Below are 20,862 nucleotides of genomic sequence, written 5' to 3' on the forward strand. Positions count from 1 at the left end.
TTCTAATAAATCAGTACTACACTCCCTCCAAAGTTAACACATCCTTCACAAGGTGTGGTGCCCAGAACTGCCTGCAATTCTTCCAGTGTGATCTAACCAAGGCTTTGTATTGCTGAAGCATGATTCCTATCTCCACAGGTTTAAAGGCCAACATTCCATTAGCCTCTTTGATTACTTACTGTAACTATTACAGCTATCTTAATGATCTATACACCTGGACCTCCAAGCCCCTTTGTCTTTTCAATGTTTCTAACTTTCCACTATTTAGTATGCAGCCAGTTCTATACTTTTTACATCCAAAGTCCCCACAATTGTTTATGTTGAAATCCATTTGCCACATTTCCCCAAACATGCTAATTTGCTGAAATTTTACACTTCCATCTGTACTGATTACAAGAAATAAAAACAGAAATCTCTGGAAAAGCTCAACAGAACTGGCAAAATCTATAGAGAGAAATCAGAGTTAACATTTTGGTTCTGGTGACAGTCTTCAGAACTGTACTGAGTTTGAGTCATTGGCAATTTGAACTTGTGGCTTGGTATTTCATCATTTAAATCGTGAACAAATACAATTAATCACCGAAACCCCAAAATAGATCCTCACAGGACATCACTAACTACATCCTGCCATTAAGGTATCTGCTCATGATTTCTGTCTCCTTTCATTCAGTCAATTCCAATCCAGGTTGGTAACTTGCCTTCAATTACACTAGCCTCAACTTTAGCTGATCATCTCTAATGAGACCCTTTATTGAAGGCCTTCTGGAAATCCATATAAAGAGCAACTATTGACATTCCTTGTACGCTACTTTAAGTCATGTGAAGTGTTATCAGGAAAGATGGAAAAGAAATCAATAAGATAATTGTTAGAAGTATTCTTCATAAGTTAATCGAATAGATGGATTTGATTAGATAGAATTCCCTAAAGTGCGGAAACAGGCCCTTCAGCCCAACCAGTCCACACCAACCCTCCAAAGAGTAACCCACCCAGACCCATTTTCCCTCTGACTAATGCACCTAACACAATGGGCAATTTAGCATGGCCAATTCACCTGACCGGCACATCTTTGGACTATGGGAGGAAACTGGTGCATCCGAAGGAAACCCACACAGACACGGGGAGAATGTGCAAACACCACACAGACAGTTACCGAAGGCTGGAATCAAACCTGGGTACCTGGTGCTGTGAGGCACCAGTGCTAACCACTGAGCCACTGTGCCGGCCCAGGAGGACTAAGTGGGAGATCGAGAGCTGGAGAGATTTAAAGAGTGAATTCTAGATATTAGAGTTAATATGGATGAAGCACTGCTATCAATAATAGCAAAAAGGGTTGGGGAATACACTGGATGGGAAAGTCCAGGATTGGATCCACTAAGAATTGTAGAAATTGTAGTTTTCACATGGCTTATATGTCATCCAGTACTGGCTGAGCAAAAACAAAATATTCGGAAGATAGAAGCCATTGCCTTTGTTTCCTAACCACCAACTCCATCACTCTCCCTGGCAACTGCCTGAGATTCAATCACACTATCTGCAACTTTGGTCTTGTACTTGACTTTGAGATGAATATCCGACCATATATCTGTAGCATTACCACAACTGTGATTCCATATCTATGTTATCCCTAAACTTAACTATTGCTATACTTTCCACCAGTCTCCCACATTTCCCACCATTAGTTCATCTAAAATTCTGCTGCGTATATCTAAATTTGCACCATGTCCTATTCACTATCACTATTACACTTGCAAATCTATGCTAAGAAGAGAATGAGGGTCTGATGAGAGACTATAGGAAGTTAGGCAGCAAGTTAAAATGTAGGTCCTCAAGAGTAGTATTATCTCGATTACTCCTGTTGCCAGGTGCTAGTGAGAATAGGAATAGGAGGATAGCATGGCTAGGGAGGTGGGAGGATAGCATGGCCAGGGCAAGGATTCACATTTTTAGATCATTGTAATCTCTTCTGGGGTAGAAGTGATCTGTATAAGAAGGTTAGATTGCACTGAATTGGAAGGGGTCCAATATTCTGGTGGGGAGATTTGTTAGTGCTACTTGGAAGGTTTTATACTAGTGAAGGGGAAGTGGGGGAACTAAAGAGACAGTGAGAAAAGAGAAAAGTCTGAGGCTAGTACAGTTGAAAAGAGGAGTAAGTCAAACAGTAAAAGCAGGCAAGAACAAGGCAGAAAATGAGGTAGGACTGATAAATTAGAGGTCTAACAGGTAAGACAGATGAACTCAGAGCATAGTTGGGAACATGGGACTGATATATCATAGTGATTACAGAAATGTGATTCAGGGATAGACAGGACTAGTGGCTTAATGTTCCAGGGTATAGATTCTATAGGAAGGATAGAAAGGGTGGGGGGGAATGGTGAGAGGAAGAGGAGTGGCACTTTTGGTTAGGGATAACATTATGACTGTACATAGCGAGGATATTCCTGAGAGTACATCTAGTGAAGTTGGGTGGAACTGAGAAATAAGAAAGGGATGATCACCTTTTTGGAATTGTACTATAGACCCTTCAAAATTGAGAAGCAAATTTGTAGGGAAATCTCAGTTGTCAGTAAGAGTAATAGGATTGTAATGGTAGGGATTTTAACTTTCCAAATATAGAGTAGGACTGCCATGGTGTTAAAGGCTTGGAGGGAGAGAAATGTGTTAAGTGTGTACAAGAAAGCTTTCTTATTCAGTACATGAATGTACCTATGATAGAAGGAATCGAAAAGGGTGGTGCTGGAAAAGCGCAGCAGGTCAGGCAGCATATGAGGAGCAGGGGAGTCAACGTTTTGGACATAACCCCTTCACTCCTTTTCGACTCTGACTCTCCAGATCTGCAGTCCTCATTTTCTCCTACTAGAGAAGGAACAAAACTGGATCTTCTGTGGGAAAAAGGAAGAGCAAGTGACTGGGGTAAAGATTAGAGTGGTGCTGGAAAAACACAGCAGGTCAGGCAGCATCTGCGAAGCAGGAATCCTGATGAAGGGCTTTTTCCCGAAATGTCGATTTTCCTGCTCCTCGGATGCTGCCTGACCTGCTGTGTTTTTCCAGCACCACTCTAATCTTGACTCTAATCTCCAGCATCTGCAGTACCTACTTCCACCTAAGTGACTGAGGTGTCAGTGGGAGAGCACTTTGGGGATAGTGATCATAAGTCTATTAGTTTTAAAATAGTTATGTAAAAGAATAGACCGGATCTAAAAAAAATTCTAAATTGGAAGAAGGCCAATTTTGATGCTATTAGGTAAGAACTTTCTAAAATTGCTTGAGGGAGGCTATTCACTGGTAAAGGGATGGCTGGCAAGTGGGAAGCTTTGAAAAATGAGATAATGAGTCCAGAGACAGTATGTTCCTGTGAGTGGGAAGGACAAGACTGGTAGGTGTAGGGAGTGCTGAATGACTAGAGAAATTGAGACTCTGGTCAAGAAAAAGAAGGAGGCTTGTATCAGGTATAGACAGCTGGGATCAAGTGAATCCCTCGAGGAGTATAAGGGCAGTACGAGTATACTCAAGAGGGAAATCAGGAGGGCAAAACAGGGACATGAGATAGCTTTGGCAAACAGAATTAAAGAGAATCCAAACAGATTCTACAAATACATTAAGGGCAAGAGATTAACCAGGGAGATCAACAAGGCTATCTATGTGTGAATTGCAGGAGATGGGTAAGATACTAAACGAGTATTTTGCATCAGTTTTTTACTATGGAAAAGGATGCAAAGCTAGAGAACTTGGGGACATAAATAGCTATGTCTTGAAAAGTGTCCATTTTACAAGGGAGGAGATGCCAGATAAAACACATAAAGGTGGATAAATTCCTGGGACCTGAACAGGTGTACTCCAGAACTTTGTGGGAAGCTAGGGAACTGATTACTGGGCCCCTTGCTGAGAAATTTGTGTCATCAATAGCCATGGCTGAGGTGTCAGAAAACTGGAGGATGGCTAATGTGGTGCATTATTTGAGAAAGGTGGTAAGGAAAAGCTAGGGATCTATAGATCGGTGAGCCTGACGTCAGTGGTGAGTAAGTTGATGGAGGGGATTCTAAGGGATGAGATTTACATGTACTTGGAAAGGCAAGGATTAATTAGGGATAGTCAACATGACCTTGTGTGTGGGAAATTGAGGTTTTTGAAGAATGACAAAGAGGATCGATGAAGGCAGAACAACGGATGCTCTCCATATGGCCATCAACAAGGGAGATTGGTGAGTAAATTTTGATCATACAGAATGAAAGGAGAGTTAGCCAACTGGGTACAAAATTGGCTTGAATATAGGAGAGACGGTGGTGTTAGAAGGTTGCTTTTCAGACTGGAAGCTTGTGACCAGCGCTGTGCCCAAGGATCAGTGCTGGGTCCCTGCTTTTTGTCATTTATATAAATGACTTGGATGCGAATATAGGTGGTATAGTTAGTAAATTTGCAGATGACATCAAATTCGGTGGTCTAGTGGTCAGCGAGAAAGGTTATCTCAGAGTACAACAGGATCTTAGTCAGTTGGGCCAATGGGCCGAGGAGTGGCACATGGAGTTTAATATAGATAAATGTGAGGCATTGAATTTTGGTAAGGCAAATCAGGGCAGGACTTATACATTTCATGCTAAAGTCCTGGGGAGTATTGCCAATCAAAGAGACCTTGGGTGCAGGTTCATAGCTCCTTGAAAGTGGAGTCACAGGGAAACAGGGTGGTGCAGAAAGTGTTTAGCACATTTGCCTTCGTTGGTCATTGCACTGAGTATAGGGGTTGGGAGGTCAAGTTTGAGGCTGCACAGGACATTGTTTAGGCCACTTTTAGAATACTGCGTTCAATTCTGGTCTCTCTGCTATGGAAAGATATTACTAAACTTAAAAGGGTTCAGAAAAGATTTGCGAGGATGTTGCAAGGGTTGGAAGTTTGAGCTATAGGGAGAGGCTGAATAGGCTGGCGCTGTTTTCCCCGGAGTGTCGGCGACTGATGTGGTGACCTTATAGAAGGTTATAAACTCATGAGGGGCATGGACAGGGTGAATAGCCCAAAGCGTTTCCCCAGGTAACAGTCTAAAACTAGAGTGCATAGGTTTAAGTGGAGAGGAGAATGATTTAAAAGGGATACGAGAGGCAACTTTTTCACACAGAGGGTGGTGTGTGTATGGAATGAGCTGCCAGAGGAAGTGGTGGAGGCTGGTACAATTACAGCATTTAAAAGGCACCTGGATGGGTATATGAATAGGAAGGGTTTAGAGGGAAATGGCCCAAATTATGGCAAATAGGACGAGATTAATTTTGAATATCTAGTCAGCATGAACGAGTTGGACCACAGTGTCTGTCTCCATATTGTGACTCTTATCCTTAGCAAGGTCTCAATTTTAAAATATTCATCCTTGATTTCAAATCCTACTAGCCTCACCTTTCAGTATGTCTGTAATCTCCTCCAGCTCTATAACCTTAGAAGATTACTCAGCTTCTCCAATTTTGGTTTCTTATATATCACTGATCTCACTCATTCCATCATTGGTGGCCATATTTTTTGTTGCCTGGGTGCTCAGTATTAGAATTCCCTTCCTAAATCTCTCTGTCTCCTCCCTTCAGATAGTTCTTCAAACCAACATGTTTGATCAAGTTTTTGATCATTAATACTATTAAATCCTGAGTGCCTCAGTGTTAAATTAGGCTTAGTAATGAGCCTGTGAAATGCTGTCAGAATTTTACTCCTTTGAAATAAATGCAAGCCGTTGTCATCGTAGGGGGCCAGAAAACATTACATATATATGAGCGGTGAGCAGAGCGAAATGAGGGAGACAGCCTGTGGGCAGCAAAGCTCTGCATGAGCTGAAGTGTTTAAAGGGTGGAAGTTAGAAGACCGGTTAGGAGAGTGCTGTAATAGTGAAGTCTAGAGGTGACAGTGGAATAGCAGCAGAAGGGCTGAGGAAGAATTGGGGTAAATGATCTTACAGAGGTGGAAGTTGGTGGTCTTTAAATTAGGAGGGGATGGGGCTAGAAATTCAGATTGGAGTCATGTAGATTGTGAATAATTTGGTTACGTTTGACACAATGGCATAGAAGGGGCATGGTAATCAACCAGGGAAGAATTAACATTCATTTAATTTTCAACCAAATAGATCAGAATTTCTAAAATGGAAATCAGGATGTGATTCTCTGTGCCTCATGACAGAAAGCAGATGGTTATCAACTGTAGTACAACCTTAGGATCCCAGTTGATGGTAATGCTAGACAAGTTTGATCCCAGAATGAGACTGGCTTGATTGAACAAGTGTTTTGTTTTTACATTTAATTTAAATGATAAAGGTGCCATAGCCCTGCTCTCAGACAGAGAGAGAGATGACGAGTGGTGAGTTTAACCTGAGGGTCACAATGTCTCAGGGAAGGGGAGAGGTTCAGATGGTGGGACGTTTATGGTGTCCTCAGCTGAGTGTGGGAATTGAACGCCCGTTGTTAGCATCATTCCTGGGTGGTCAGTCACTAAACAAGAGGCTGTCAGTGTACTTTTATCAAAAGAAATTTATCAGACACAAAGGAAAAAAAAAGTTTATACTATGTAAAAACTACACAAAATGTTCTTATTACAAACATCTACTTAAAGTTTCAACCCTTTTACCTTCACAAAACTCTTACAGATATTCAAAACTCAATAAAGCTCACCCTATATGTTCAATGTTCATTGCATATAGATGTAATTGATTTTTTTTGGCAACATCAACACTTACTCACTGTTATTTCTTTCGTTAATGTCCCTTCCCACCTCCCCTAAACAAACCGCTAACACAGCCCACTTAATCCTTAACGTGGGGTTAATGTTTCAAGTCAGAACAGAAGAAGGGTCACTGAACTTGAAATGTGAACTCTGCGTTCTCTCCACAGATGCTACCAGACAGGCTGAGTTTCTCCAACCGTTCTGTTTTTGTTTCAGATCTTCAGCATCCGCCGTTTTTTGTTTTATTGCTCTCCTTAACATGTGTTCCTTAAACTCATACATTCAACAGCTTTGTAGGATCTTCCTCTCTGACACCTGGAAACTTCTGTTTGGAACATAGAACATTACCGCGCAGTACAGGCCCTTTGGCCCTCAATGTTGCACCAACCTGTGAAACCAATCTGAAGCCTATCCATCCTACACTATTCTATTTTCATCCATATTAGATTAGATTACTTACAGTGTGGAAACAGGCCCTTCAGCCCAACAAGTCCACACCGACCAGCCGAAGCGGAACACACCCATACCCCTACATTTGTCCCTTACCTAACACTACGGGCAATTTAGCATGCTCAATTCACCTGACCCGCACATCTTTGTGACTGTGGGAGGAAACCGGAGCACCAGGAGGAAACCCATGCAGACACGGGGAAAACGTGCAAACTCCACACAGTCAGTCGCCTGAGGCGGGAATTGAACCCGGGTCTCTGGCGCTTTGAGGCAGCAGTGCTAACCACTGTGCCACCGTGCCGCCCACAATGTTTATCCAATGACCATTAAATACCCTTAACGTTGGCAAGTCTACTACTGTTGCAGGCAGGGTTTTCCATGTCCTTTCTACTCTGAGTAAAAAAACTACCTCTGACATCTGTCCTATGTCTATCACCCCTCAATTTATAGCTATGTCCTCGCATGCTAGCCATCACCATCTGAGGAAAAAGGCTCTCACTGTCCACCCTATCTAACCCTCTGATTATCTTATATATCTCAATTAAGTCACCTCTCAACCTTCTTCTCTCCAGTGAAAATAGCCTCAAGTCTCTCAGCCTTTCCTCATAAGATCTTCCCTCCATACCAGGCAACATCCCAGTAAATCTCCACTGAACTCGTTCCAAAGCTTCCATAACCTTTCTATCATGCCGCACCAGAGTTTTTTTTACAGCTGCAGCATGACCTTGTGGCTCTGAAACTCAGTCCCACTGTCAACAAAAGCTAACACACCGTTCTTACAACCCTATCAGTCAGGGATCTATGTCCATGAACAATGAGATCTCTCTGCTCTTCTACACTATCAAGAATCTTATCATTAGCCCAGTACTCTTTATTTCTGCTACTCCGTCCAAAGTGAATCACCTCACACTTTTCTGCATTAAACTTCATTTGCCAGCTCTGCAGTTTATCTATGTCCCTCTGTAACTTGCAACATCCTTCAGCACTATCCACAACTCCACCGACCTTAGTGTCATCTGCAAATTTATGAAACCAACCTTCTACACCCTCACTTAGGTCATTATTAAAAAATGACAAACAGCAATGTGGCCCCAAAACAGATCCTTGCGGTATACCACTAGTAACTGGACTCCAGGATGAACATTTCCCATCAACCACCACCTTCTTTCATCTAGCCAAATTCTGATCCAAATTGCTAAATCACTCTCAATCCCATGCTCCATATCTTGTGCAATAGCCTACTGTAGGGAGCCTTATCAAAGACCTTACTGAAATCCATATATACCACATCAATCACTTTACCCTCATCCACCTGTTTAGTCACCATCTCAAAGAACTAGTAACATTTGTGAGGGACAACCTACCCTTCACAAAACCGTGTTGACTGTCCCTAATCAACTTATTCCTCTCTAGATGATTATAAATCCCTTCTCTTATAACCTTTTCCAACACTTTACCCACAACCGAAGGAAGGCTCACTAGTCTATAAAGACCAGGGTTTTCTCTACTTCTCTTCTCGAACAAGGGGGCAACCTTTGCTATCATCCGGTCTTCTGGCAGCATTCCTGTGGATAATGATGACATAAAGATCAAAGCAAAAGGCTCTGCAATCTCCTCCCTGGCTTCCCAGAGAATCAGTGGATAAATCCCATCCGGCCCAGGGGATTTATCTATTTTTACACTCTCCAGAATTGCTAACACCTCCTCCTTGTGAACAGGTCTAGTCTAGCAGCCTGTATCTCTGTATTCTCCTCAACAACATTGTCTTTTTCTAGTGTGGATACTGAGGAAAAATATTCATTTAGCACCTCCCCATCTCCTCGGACTCCATGCACAACCTCCCACCACTACCCTTGATTAGCCCTCATTTTTCTCTAGTCATTCTTTTATTCCTGATATATCTATCGAAAGCTTTGGCATTTTCCTTGATCCTATCTGCCAATGACTTCTCAGGCCCCTCCTGGCTCTTCTTAGTTCTCTCTTTAGCTCTTACCTGGCTAACTTCTAACTCTCAAGCACCCTAACTGAGCTTTCATGTCTCATCCTAACATAAGCCTTCTTCTTCCTCTTGAATAGAAATTCAACTTCTTTAGTAAACCACGGCTCCCTCGCTCAACGTCTTCCTCCCTGCCTGACAGATACATATTTATCAAGGACATGAAGTAGCTGTTCCTTGAAGAAGCTCCACATTTCAATTGTGCCCATCCTCTGCAGTTTCCTTCCTCATCCTATGCATCCTAAATCTTGTTTAATTGCATCATAATTGCCTTTTCCCAGCAATAACTCTTGCCTGTATTATATACCTATCCCTTTCCATTGCTAAAGTAAACATAACTGAATTTTGGTCATTATCACCAAAGTGCTCACCCACCTCCAAATCTAACACCTGGCCTGGTTCATTACCTAATACCAAATCCAATGTAGTTTCGCCCCTTGTTGGCTTGTGTCAGGAAACTCTTCTGCACACATTGGACAAAAACTGACCCATCTAAAGTACTTGAACTATAGTATTTCAAGTCAATATTTGGAAAGTTAAAATCCCCCATAACAACTACCCTGTTATCTCACTCCTATCCAGAGTAATCTTTGCTTTCTTTTCCTCTATATCTCTGGGACTATTTGGAGGCCTATAGAAAATCCCCAATAAGGTGATCTTTCCTGTTCCTAACCTCAGTCCATACTACCTCAGTAGACAAATTCCCAAACATCCTTTCTGTCACCGTAACATTTTCCTTCACTAACAATGCCACACTTCCCCTCTTTTCCCATCTTCTCTGTTCTTACTGAAACACCTAAATCCCAGAACCTGCAACAACCATTCCTGTCCCTGCACTATCCATGTCTCCAAAACAGCCACAACGTTGAAGTCCCAAAGTCTCACAACTTGTATATTCATGAAGAAACTTCCCACTACAATGTGGTGAGGAGAAAGCTGATATTTAGCAACAATCTGCCCTTACAGGTTTGTGCCTCCCCTGATCTGAGGCCCAGCAGATGAGGGTGCGTGACTCTGCAAATGCTTCAATCTTGTGTTGAAATATTAATCCTAACTCCAGCATTTTCAGTACTTCCTCATAGCCACTTCCTCTAGACATAAACCTTTCTTTGTCTTTCATACAAACCCACAATCTTCATTCCATGGCAGCTCATAAGGTTATCTAGCCCCAGTCCTCCCATGCCTTTAAAAAGGATCAGCCCTCACATATTCCTTTATCTCTTGTCTTATGCTTCATGGTTTTAGTTTTATTTTTGCAAAGTTTTATTCACATTTCTTTTTAAAAGAGGATTGTGCCTTTGTCTGGTAAATTCAGGCCTTAAGTTCAGGTATAAGCAGTTATTTCCAAATCTCACCCAATATGTTGAACAAACTTCTTGTAACCAAAGGCAAATTACTGTGGATGCTAGACATCTGAAACAGAAACAGACAAAACTGTTAATATTCAACAAATTTCAATGGGCAGTGAAAATAACATTTTAGGTTGAGTAAGAGTTCTGATCAAAGGTTATTGATCTGAATTGTTAACTTTGTTTCTCTCACCGTGACTGCTTAGAAAAGCCTGTTGAGTATTTACAGCACGTTTTGTTTTGTTTTTCCCTATCTTGTTTCTAGGAAGGGCAACTGACATAAAAGATGAATGTGTTTCCCCTACTGCCAATATGTTTTAGACGCTAACTAGCACTTCCCTCCTTTTGCAACAGTTCCAACATTCTGTCTAATAATAGATCAGAAAGGGAGCCAGGAATGTTGAAAGATGAATCCTCACTGCTATTCATCACTCTGCCTGGTAGATTTACTGCAAACATTCTCTTTCCTTCTCAGGATCTCCAAGGCCTGCTAGGACTTATGTGGTAGAGGAAAACTACCAGATAGTCTAATGAGAAGAGACTGTTGGTCTTAAACAAGATGTAGTTCCATTCATGTTAGTATTTCGGCACAAGTCACATCAATATGGTAAAAATCATTATAGGGGGGATGAGGAAAACCCTGATGATGGGTTCTATTCCTTTGAGATCCTGAGCTGTTTTCCCAATGAGTCTGTGTGGCATCATCATAGTGGGAAGTGCTTAAGGGGTTCCTCAGCATTAACCCTTGCAGACCCTGACACACCATGTGACATTTCACTGCAAGCTTTTTGTTCATTTACATATACTGTCTTTTACCACTACCCCATTCAAAACCAACACACCACTCCAGCCTCTGATTTCATAAAATGAAATCATCCCAAAGTTTCACTACACTCCCAGAATGCATTCCCTTCGGATGAAGACGATAGAAAGGTCTCCAAGTTGAAAACTGTTCACTCTGATTCTGTTTTTGTCAAGAGCTCTGTAAGTTTCTTCAAACTACAGGAGCTTTTTCTGTCTTGGATTTCTTTTGTTGAAGCCGTCTTCCTGTTGAAACTTTCTCCTTTAGACCAAAGAGCAAGAGACTTCCTTCTTGACTGCGTCCTTGATTATTTTTATTGTTTTTTTTAAAATACATTCAAAACAATGTGAGCACCACTGATTAGACCAGCATGAATTGTCTAACTTGATATGTCCTTGAACTTCAGCAGTTCATTTTGTAAGCAGACCCAGAATGCTGTTAGGGAAGGAGTTCTAGGATTTTGACAAGTGGTACTGAAGGTATAATGATATGTTCCTAAGTCAGAATGGTATGTGGCTTGGAGAGAAACTTGCAGTTGGTGGTGTTTCCATGTACGTGCTGCCTTTGTTCTTCTAGATGGTAATGGGTTTCTGTGATGCTGCTTATAGATGATACATTCTGCTCTACTCTATGGCAGTGGTGGAGGAAGTGACTATTTGTGGTTTTGCACAAATGAAGCAGGCTGCTTTGTCCAGGATGATGCCAAGCTTCTTGAGTACTGTTGGAGCTGCACCCAATCAGGGAAGTTGGGAGTATTCTATCACACTCCTGACTGTGGCTTGTGTATATTAGACAGACTTTGGGGAAATCAGGAGAAGATTTACTCACTGCAGCATTCATAGCCTCTGACCTTCTGTGGTAGCCATAGTATTTACACGCTAGTCCAATTTAGTTTTTCATCAATGATAACTCTCAGGATGTTCATAGTGGGAGATTCAGTGATTGTAATGCCATTGAACGTCAAGGGATAATAGTTAGATTCTCTCCTGTTGGAGACGGTCGATGCCTGGCACGGATGTGGAACAAATGTTTCTTGCCACTGGTCAGTCCAAATCTGGATATTATCTAGGTCTTGCATTTAGATATGGGCTGCTTCAGTATCTGAAGAATCATGAATGGTGCTGAACATTGTGCAACTGTCGTCGAGTATCCCAACTTCCAACTTTCCCAAAGGGAAAAACAGTAAAACCTGAGAATAACAAATACTGGTCCGACTTCAAAATGAACTCCCATAATGACAATACATTTATTTCAAAGTATGTCAGTTTTTACCGTGTTAACCCTCTCTAATCCTCTATTTTGTTTAGTCTGTCAATGAAAATAAATATTAAAGATAGTATTATTTCTGCTATCATTTGTCATATCTTCCTAATGTGACTTTTTTTATTTTCCTTGCTTCAAAGGCTTTTAATTCTGCGACAAAGCAATGATGCTACTTGTAGTGCTGTACTGGGGGTTTTACCTGCACTGCTACAGTTAAGATTTGGAGATGCCGGTGTTGGACTGGGGTGTACAAAGTTAAAAATCACACAACACCAGGTTATAGTCCAACAGGTTTAATTGGAAGCACAAGCTTTTGGAGCAACGCTCCTTCATCAGGTGACAGCAGAGGGCTCGACCGTAACACAGAATTTATAGCAAAAATTTATGGTGTGATGTAACTGAAGTTATTCATTAAAAAATTGATTGTCTGTTAAGCCTTTCATCTGTTAGAATACTGTGATAGTTTCACTTCTTTCATGTGTAAATCACAAAACCTTTTTTTAAAAGTTGCATTCTCGGGTTAGCTGTTAACAATGGTGATAGCTAGACAATATGTTGAAGGTAATGGCCCCCTTGTGTTCTCTGTCTATGCCATGATGTTTAGATTGATTCTAATCTAAAAAGTGAGATAACAGAGTTTTACATAAATTCATGCAGTTTTTGAGTGAAGTACAATGCAACTCTGCAAGTACAAATTCACCCCACAAAATATATGTGTGCATATGGGTGTGTGTGTGTGTGTGTGTATGTGTGTGTGTGTGTGTGTGTGTGTGTGTGTGTGTGTGTGTGTGTGTGTGTGTGTGTGTGTGTGTGTGTGGTGAGTGCAGAGTGTCTTAAGTCTGTGAGGGGGTGCATGTGTGAGTGTGGGAGTGTGTGTGTCTGTAAGGGTGTGTATGGGTGTCTGTGTGCGCGTCTGTGTGTACCTGTGTCCGTGTGTATGTGAGAGTGTGTGTGTGTAGGAATAGCTGTGTGTGTGTGTGTGTAGTGCAATGGTGATCACCTGTAATGTGACATGAACCCAAGGTCCCAGTTGAGGCCCTCCCTATGGGTACCGAACTTAGCTATCAGCCTCTGTTCAGCCACTTTTCACTGCTGCCTGTCCCGAAGTCCACCTTGGAGGATGGTCACCTGAAGGTCCAAGACTGAATGTCCAAGACTGAATGTCCTGGACCACTGAAGTGTTCCCCAACTGGGAGGGAACCCTCCTGTCTGTTGATTGTTGTGCGGTGCCCATTCATCCGTTGTCGTAGCCTTTGCTCGGTTTCCCCAATGTACTATGCCTCCGGGCATCCTTGCCTGCAACGTATTAGATAGACAACGTTGGCTGCGTCACATGAGTACCTGTCATGTACACGGTGGGAGGTGTTCCCACACGTAAAAGTGGTATCTATGTCCACAATCTGACATGTCTTGCAGCGTCCACCGTGACAGGGTTGTATGGAGTTGTCCTGGGAGCCGGGCAGTTTGCTATGAACAATGATCTGTTTGAGGTTTGGCAGTTGTTTAAAGACAAGTAGTAGAGGTGTGGGGAAGGTCTTGATGAGGTGCTCATCCTCATGGATAATGTGTTGCAGGTCACGGAGAACATGGTGTAGTTTTTCAGCTCCTGGGAAGTACTGAACAACGAAGGGTACCCTGTCAGTTGCAGCACGTGTCTGTCTCCTGAGGAGGTCATTACGGTTCCTTGCTGTGGCACGTCGGAACTGGCAGTCGATGAGTTGAGCATTGTACCCTGTTCTTGTGAGGGCATCCTTGAGTACTTCCAGGTGTCCGTCACGTTCCTCCTCATCGGAGCAGATCCGGTGTATGCGTAGGGCTTGTCCATAGGGAATGGCTGTTTTAATATGTTTTGGGTGGAAGCTGGAGAAGTGTAGCATCGTGAGGTTGTCTGTGGGTTTGGGATAGAATGTGGTGCTGAGGTGTCCATCCTTGATGGAGAAGCAAGTGTCCAAAAACGAGGCAGGTAGTCGAGAGTAGTCCATGGTGAGGTTGATGGTGGGATGAAACTTGTTGATGTCACTGTGTAGTTTTATCAGTGACTCCTCGCCATGGGTCCAGAGGAAGAAAATGTCGTCAATGTACCTGGTGTACAATGTTGGTTGGAGATCCTGCATAGAGAAGAAGTCTTGTTCGAAGCTGTGCATAAAAATGTTGTCATATTGGGGTGCAAATTTGGTCCCCATGGCTGTTCCATGTGTCTGGATGAAGAACTGGTTGTCAAAGGTGAAGACGTTGTGATCGAGGATAAAGCAGATGAGTTGTAGGATGGTGTTTGGAAACCGGCAGTTGTTGGTGTTGAGTACTGAGGCTGTTGCCGCGATGCCATCATTGTGGGAAATGCTGGTGTAGAGTGCGGAAACGTCCATTGTGACGAGGAATGTTCCCGGTTCGACTGGTCCGTGGGTGCTGAGTTTTCTGTAAGAAATCCGTAGTGTCGCGACAGAAGCTGGGGATCCCTGTACAATAGGTTTCAAAATGCCTTCCACATAGTCAGAGAGATTCTCACATAGGGTCCCATTGCCCGACACGATGGGACATCCCGGTGTGTTGGCTTTCTGTACCTTTGGAAGGCAGTAGAAGTCGCCTACACGCGAAGTACGTGGGATGAGGGCGCGTAGGGTACTCTGAAGGACTGGATCCAAAGTCCTGATCAGTGTGTTTAATTCTCGGGTGTGTTCTTTGGTCGGATCAGCTGGTAGTTGCCTGTAGTGTTCCTGGTTGTTCAGTTGTCGGTACATTTCCTGCAGTAATCTGTTCTATTCTGAATGACAATGGCTCCTCCTTTATCTGCTGGTTTGATGACAACGTTGTGATTAGTTTTGAGAGCCTGGATGGCGTTGTGTTGTGAACGGGCCTTCAGGTGACCATCCTCCAAGGTGGACTTCGGGACAGACAGCAGCGAAAAGTGGCCGAGCAGAGGGTGATAGCTAAGTTCGGTATCCATTGGGAGGGCCTCAACCGGGACCTTGGGTTCATGTCACATTACAGGTGATCACCATTGCACCACACACACATACACTCTCACATACACACGGACACAGCCACACACAGATGCACACACAGACACCCACACATACCCTTACAGACACACACACTCCCACACTCACACATGCACCCCCTCACAGACTTAAGACACTCTGCACTCACCACACACACACACACACACACACACACACACATACACACACACACACACACACACTTTCTCACACTCACAACCCCCACCCCAGACAGATATACACACACACAGACAGACAAAGACTCACATGCACACATATATTTTGTGGGGTGAATTTGTACTTGCGGAGTTACATTACACTTTGCTCAAAAATTGCATATATTCATGTAGAACTCTGAGCTCAAAAACTGCATGAATTTATGTAAAACTCTGTTATCTCACTTTTTAGATTAGAATCAATCTAAACATCATGGCACAGACAGAGAACACAGGGGGCCAACACCTTCAACATATTGTCTAGCTATCACCATTGTTAACAGCTAACCCGAGAATGCAACTTTAAAAAAAGGTTTTGTGATTTACACATGAAAGAAGTGAAACTATCACTGTATTCTAACAGACAATCAATTTTTCAATGTATAATTTCAGTTACATCACACTGTAAATTTTTGCTATAAATTCTGTGTTACAATCGAGTCCTCCACTGTCACCTGATGAAGGAGCGTCACTCTGAAAGCTAGTGTGCTTCCAGTTAAACCTGTTGGACTATAACCTGGTGTTGTGTGATTTTTAATTTTGCTCCAGTTAAAACAGCGTACTTCTGCATTTTCAGACTTTAGCTGCTTCGCCACTAAATTATCCAATTACTGTATTAATTCTGACTTTGTGTCAATTCCAGATTGTGACTCCATCTTTAATTACTTCTGAGGCCCGTGATTTCCCTGACTATAACTGTGTTTCATGGTGCCTCCTCACTACTACAGTGATACTGGATCTGTGCTGTAGGTATTTTATTTACTTCTAGCTCTCCCAACCTGTGAACTGTTCCACTTTTTAACATGCCTTTCTTTTTCCACCAAGGATTTCAACTTTACTCACAGAACTCCAAAGGACAAACCTGGGCAAGACTTGGACCCTTAATGGTAAGGTCCTGGGAAGTGTTGCTGAACAAAGAGATCTTGGAGTGTATGTTTATAGTTCCTTGAAAGTGGAGTCGCAGGTAGAGACGGGATTGAAGAAGGCATTTGGTATGCTTTCTTTTATTGGTCAGTGCACTGAGTATAGGAGTTGGGAGGTCATGTTGCAGCTGCACAGGATATTGGTTAGGCCACATTTCGAATATTGCATTCAATTCTAATTACCCTATTATAGAAAGGATGTTGTGAAACTTGCAATGGTTCAGAAAAGATTTGCAAGGACGTTGCAAGGGTTGGAGGGTTTGAGCTAGAGGGAGAGGATGAATAGCCTGGGTCTATTTTACCTGGAGCGTCAGAGGCTGAGAGGTGACCTTATAGAGGTTTATAAAATCATGAGGGTCACAGATAGGGTAAATAGACAAGGTCGAAAAGTGTGGTGCTGGAAAAGCACAGTAGGTCAAGCAGCGTCCAAGGAGCAGGAGAGTCAATGTTTCGGGCATAAGCCCTTCATCAGGAATGTGTGGGGGGAAGGGGCTGAGAGATAACTAGGAGGATGGAGGCGGAGGGGAAGGTAGCTGGGAAGGCGATAGGTGGATGAAGGTGGGGGGTGATAGAGATAGGTTGGAGAGGTGGGTGGAGCAGTTAGGTGGGAAGGAAGATGGACAGGTAGGACAGTTCAAGAGGGCAGTTTCAAGTTGGACGATTGGATCTGGGATGAGAGGAGATAAGGAAACTGATGATGTTGACATTGATGCCGTGTGATTGGAGTGTCCCAAGGCAGAAGATGAGGTGTTCTTCCTCCAGTCAGCGGGTGGCTTGGATTTGGAGGAGGCCCAGCACTTACATGTCTTTGGCAGAGTGGGAGGGGGAGTTGAAGTGGTCGGCCACAGGGCGATGGGTTAGTTGGTTGCCTGTGTCCCAGAGATGTTCTCTGAACAGTTCTGCGAGTTGGTGTCCTGTCTCCCCAAGGTAAAGGAGACCACATCAAGATCAATAGACACAGTAGATGAGGTGTTTGGATGTGCAGGAAAATCTTTGCCAGATGTAAAAGGATCCTTTGGGGCCTTGGACAGAGGTGAGGGGGGAGGTGTGGGCATAGGTTTTATACCTCTTGTGGTGGCAAGGGAGGGTGCCAGGAGGTTGAGGGTGGGTTGGTAATGGATCTGAATCTAATGAGGGAGTCACAGAGGGAATGGTCTCTACAGAATGCAGTTAGTGGTAGGGAAGGAGATATATCTCTGGAGGTGGAGTCTGACTGTAAGTGGTGAAATAGCAGAGTATAATGCACTTTATCCAGAGATTAGTGGGGTGGATGGTGAGGACTTTGGAAAGGGGGGGTGTTCTACCCTTGTTGCAGTTGGAGAGGTGGGTTTTGAGGATGGAGGTACAGGAATGGAGGAGATGTGCTGAAGGGTATTGTTGACCACATGGGTGGGGAAATTGCGTTCCTTGAGGTAGGAGGCCATCTGAGATGTCCTGGAGTGAAATTGATCCTCCTGGGAGTAGATATGGCAGAGGCGGAGGAATTGGGAGTAAGGGATAGTGTTTTTACAGGATCGGGGGTGGGAGGAGGTGTAGTCTGTGTAGCCGTAGGAGTTGGTGGATTTGAAGTAGATGTCTGTGTTGATGGAGCGGTTGAGGAAGGGGAGGGAAATGTCTCAGATGGTCCTGGAACCCTGCACCACCCAGATCTACCTTTCACACAAAATCCTCAAACCTGACTACCCCGGTTGACCCATCATCTCCGCCTGCTCCTGCCCCAGTAAACTTATCTCCTCATATCCTCGACACAGTACTATCCCCCTTGGTCCAGGAACTCCCCAAATACATTCAGGACCCCATCCACGCCCTCCACCTCCTTTATCACTTTCCTTTACCTGGCCCGCAATGCCTCATCTTCACCATGGACATCCAGTCCCTGTACACATCCATCCGCCATGACCAGGGCCTCCAAGCCCTCCGTTTCTTCCTCTCCCGCTGACCCCTCCACTGACACACTCATTTGCTTGGAGGAACTGGTCCTCACCCTCAACAACTTTTCCTTCGAATCGTCCCACTTCCTTCAAACCAAAGGGATAGCCATGGGCACTGCATGGGCACCAGCTATGCCTGCCTCTTCATCAGTTACGTGGAACAGTCCATCTTCCGCAGCTACACTGGCACCATCCCCCACCATTTCTTCCACTACATTGATGACTGCCTTGGTGCCACCTCATGCTCCCATAAGGAGGGTGAACAGTTCATCAACTTCACAAACACCTTCCATCCTGACCTCGAGTTCACCTGAACCATCTCAGAATCTCCATCTTCATCTCCATTTCCAGCAACTGACTCAACATAGACATCTACCTTAAATTCAGTGACTCCAACAGCTCCTTGGACTACACGCACGCATGCACACACACACACATACCACTGTCCCGTAAAAACGCTATCCCTTATCCCCAATTCCTCCGCCTCTGCTGTATCTGCTCCCAGGAGGAACAATTCTACTCCAGAACATCCCAGGTGGCCTCCTACCTCAAGGACCGCAATTTCCACTCCCATGGGATCACCAAAGCTTTCCAGCACATCTTCTCCACTTCCCACACCTCCGCCCTCGAACCCCATCCCTCCAAGTGCAACAATGATAGAAACCCCTGGCCCTCACCATCCACCCCACTAATCTCCAGATATAGTGCATTGTCCTCTGCCATTTCCACCACCTTCAATCAGAACCCACCACCAGAGGTATATTTCCTCCTATCTGCATTGCGTAAAGACCATTCCCTTTGCACCTCCCTCGTTAGGTCCACGCGACCGCACCCCCCACCTTCCCCGGTATATGCACACATATACATATACGTTTGTGGGGTGAATTTATACTTGCAGAGTTACATTGTACTTTGCTCAAAAACTGCACAAATCCATGTGAGACTTTGTTAACTCACTTTTAAGATTATAATTAGTCTAACGTTATGGTACAAACAACTGAACACAGGGGGAGAACATCTTCGACACCTTAACATCTTATCTGGGCTGACACCAATTGTTACAGTTAACCTGAGAATGTAACTTCTAAAAAAAGCTTTGCGATTTACATATGAAAGAAGTAAAACTATCATGGTCATTCTAACAGATGAGAGACTTAAACAATCTAGGTATTTTTCAACATACAATTTCAGTTACATCACACTGTAAACTTTCACTATAAACTCTGTCTTACAATTGTATCCTTCACAATCAAGGAGCGGCGTTCCGAAAGCTAGTGCTTCCAAAACAAACCTGTTGGACTATTGCCTGGTGTTGTGTGATTTTTAACTTTGTACACCCCAGTCCAATACTGGCATTTCCAAATCATCCTTTATTTACACATGGAGAGTCCTTAACACTGATCCAGTTCTCTCAGAGAGAAAGAGGATGTCTGACACTCCTGTTTCTATTTGTCAGCCCGGGCTCACCCAGGTTAACAGCCCAAATCGAGAAGCTCATTCTTTGAGGTCCACTGGCTAACCTCATCACAATCACTATCTCCCTCCCCATCTGAATCTGATGACATTGGCCAGTTCTTTCTGTTGTAGCTCCTCCTGAGCTGTTTTAGCACCAGGTCAGGTACCTCCAACTCTGCCTCTGATACGGGCAGGATGTAACACACAGTAACTCACCTTTTCCGCCCGGAGCATCTCAGAAGAAATTCGTTCTCTTCTTCAGGCAAAAAAGGCATTGAGGCAGCAACATCCACTGTGTCCAGCTCAGATTCCAAGGTGTCTTCACTACTTGACTGAGAGGGAGAACCTGAGGGCTCTGAAAGAGTCAGAAAGACTGTCGGGCACATTTTGTTCCTGTACCGTTTGCAAGTTTGCATTTTTCATACGGTCCACGTGCTTGTTCAGGGCTGTCACACTTATCTGAACTTTATATATCACTGGACCTGACCTTGCATTGATGATGCCTCTTACCCATGCAGGGCCATTCCACCCAACTTCATTGCCTGAAGTAAACTAACTCTCTCGCTTAAGAGTCTTGTGACTAGCATTGGTGTTCCTGATGCCGCCATCCCCAGGGTCACGAAGATCAGATTGAATCAGGTATGGAGTCTTCTCCCCATTAGCGACTCCACTGGAGCTATCCCTGTAGTTGCTTGAGGAGTAATCGTATAATCAAACAGGAACTAGGACAGTTCGATATTAAGTGAAGCTGTAGGCTGTTTCTTTAAGCCTGCCTTCAAAGTTTCGACTGTTCTTT

The sequence above is a fragment of the Hemiscyllium ocellatum genome, chromosome 28 (assembly GCF_020745735.1).
Source record: "Hemiscyllium ocellatum isolate sHemOce1 chromosome 28, sHemOce1.pat.X.cur, whole genome shotgun sequence".
Lineage (NCBI taxonomy): Eukaryota > Metazoa > Chordata > Chondrichthyes > Orectolobiformes > Hemiscylliidae > Hemiscyllium > Hemiscyllium ocellatum.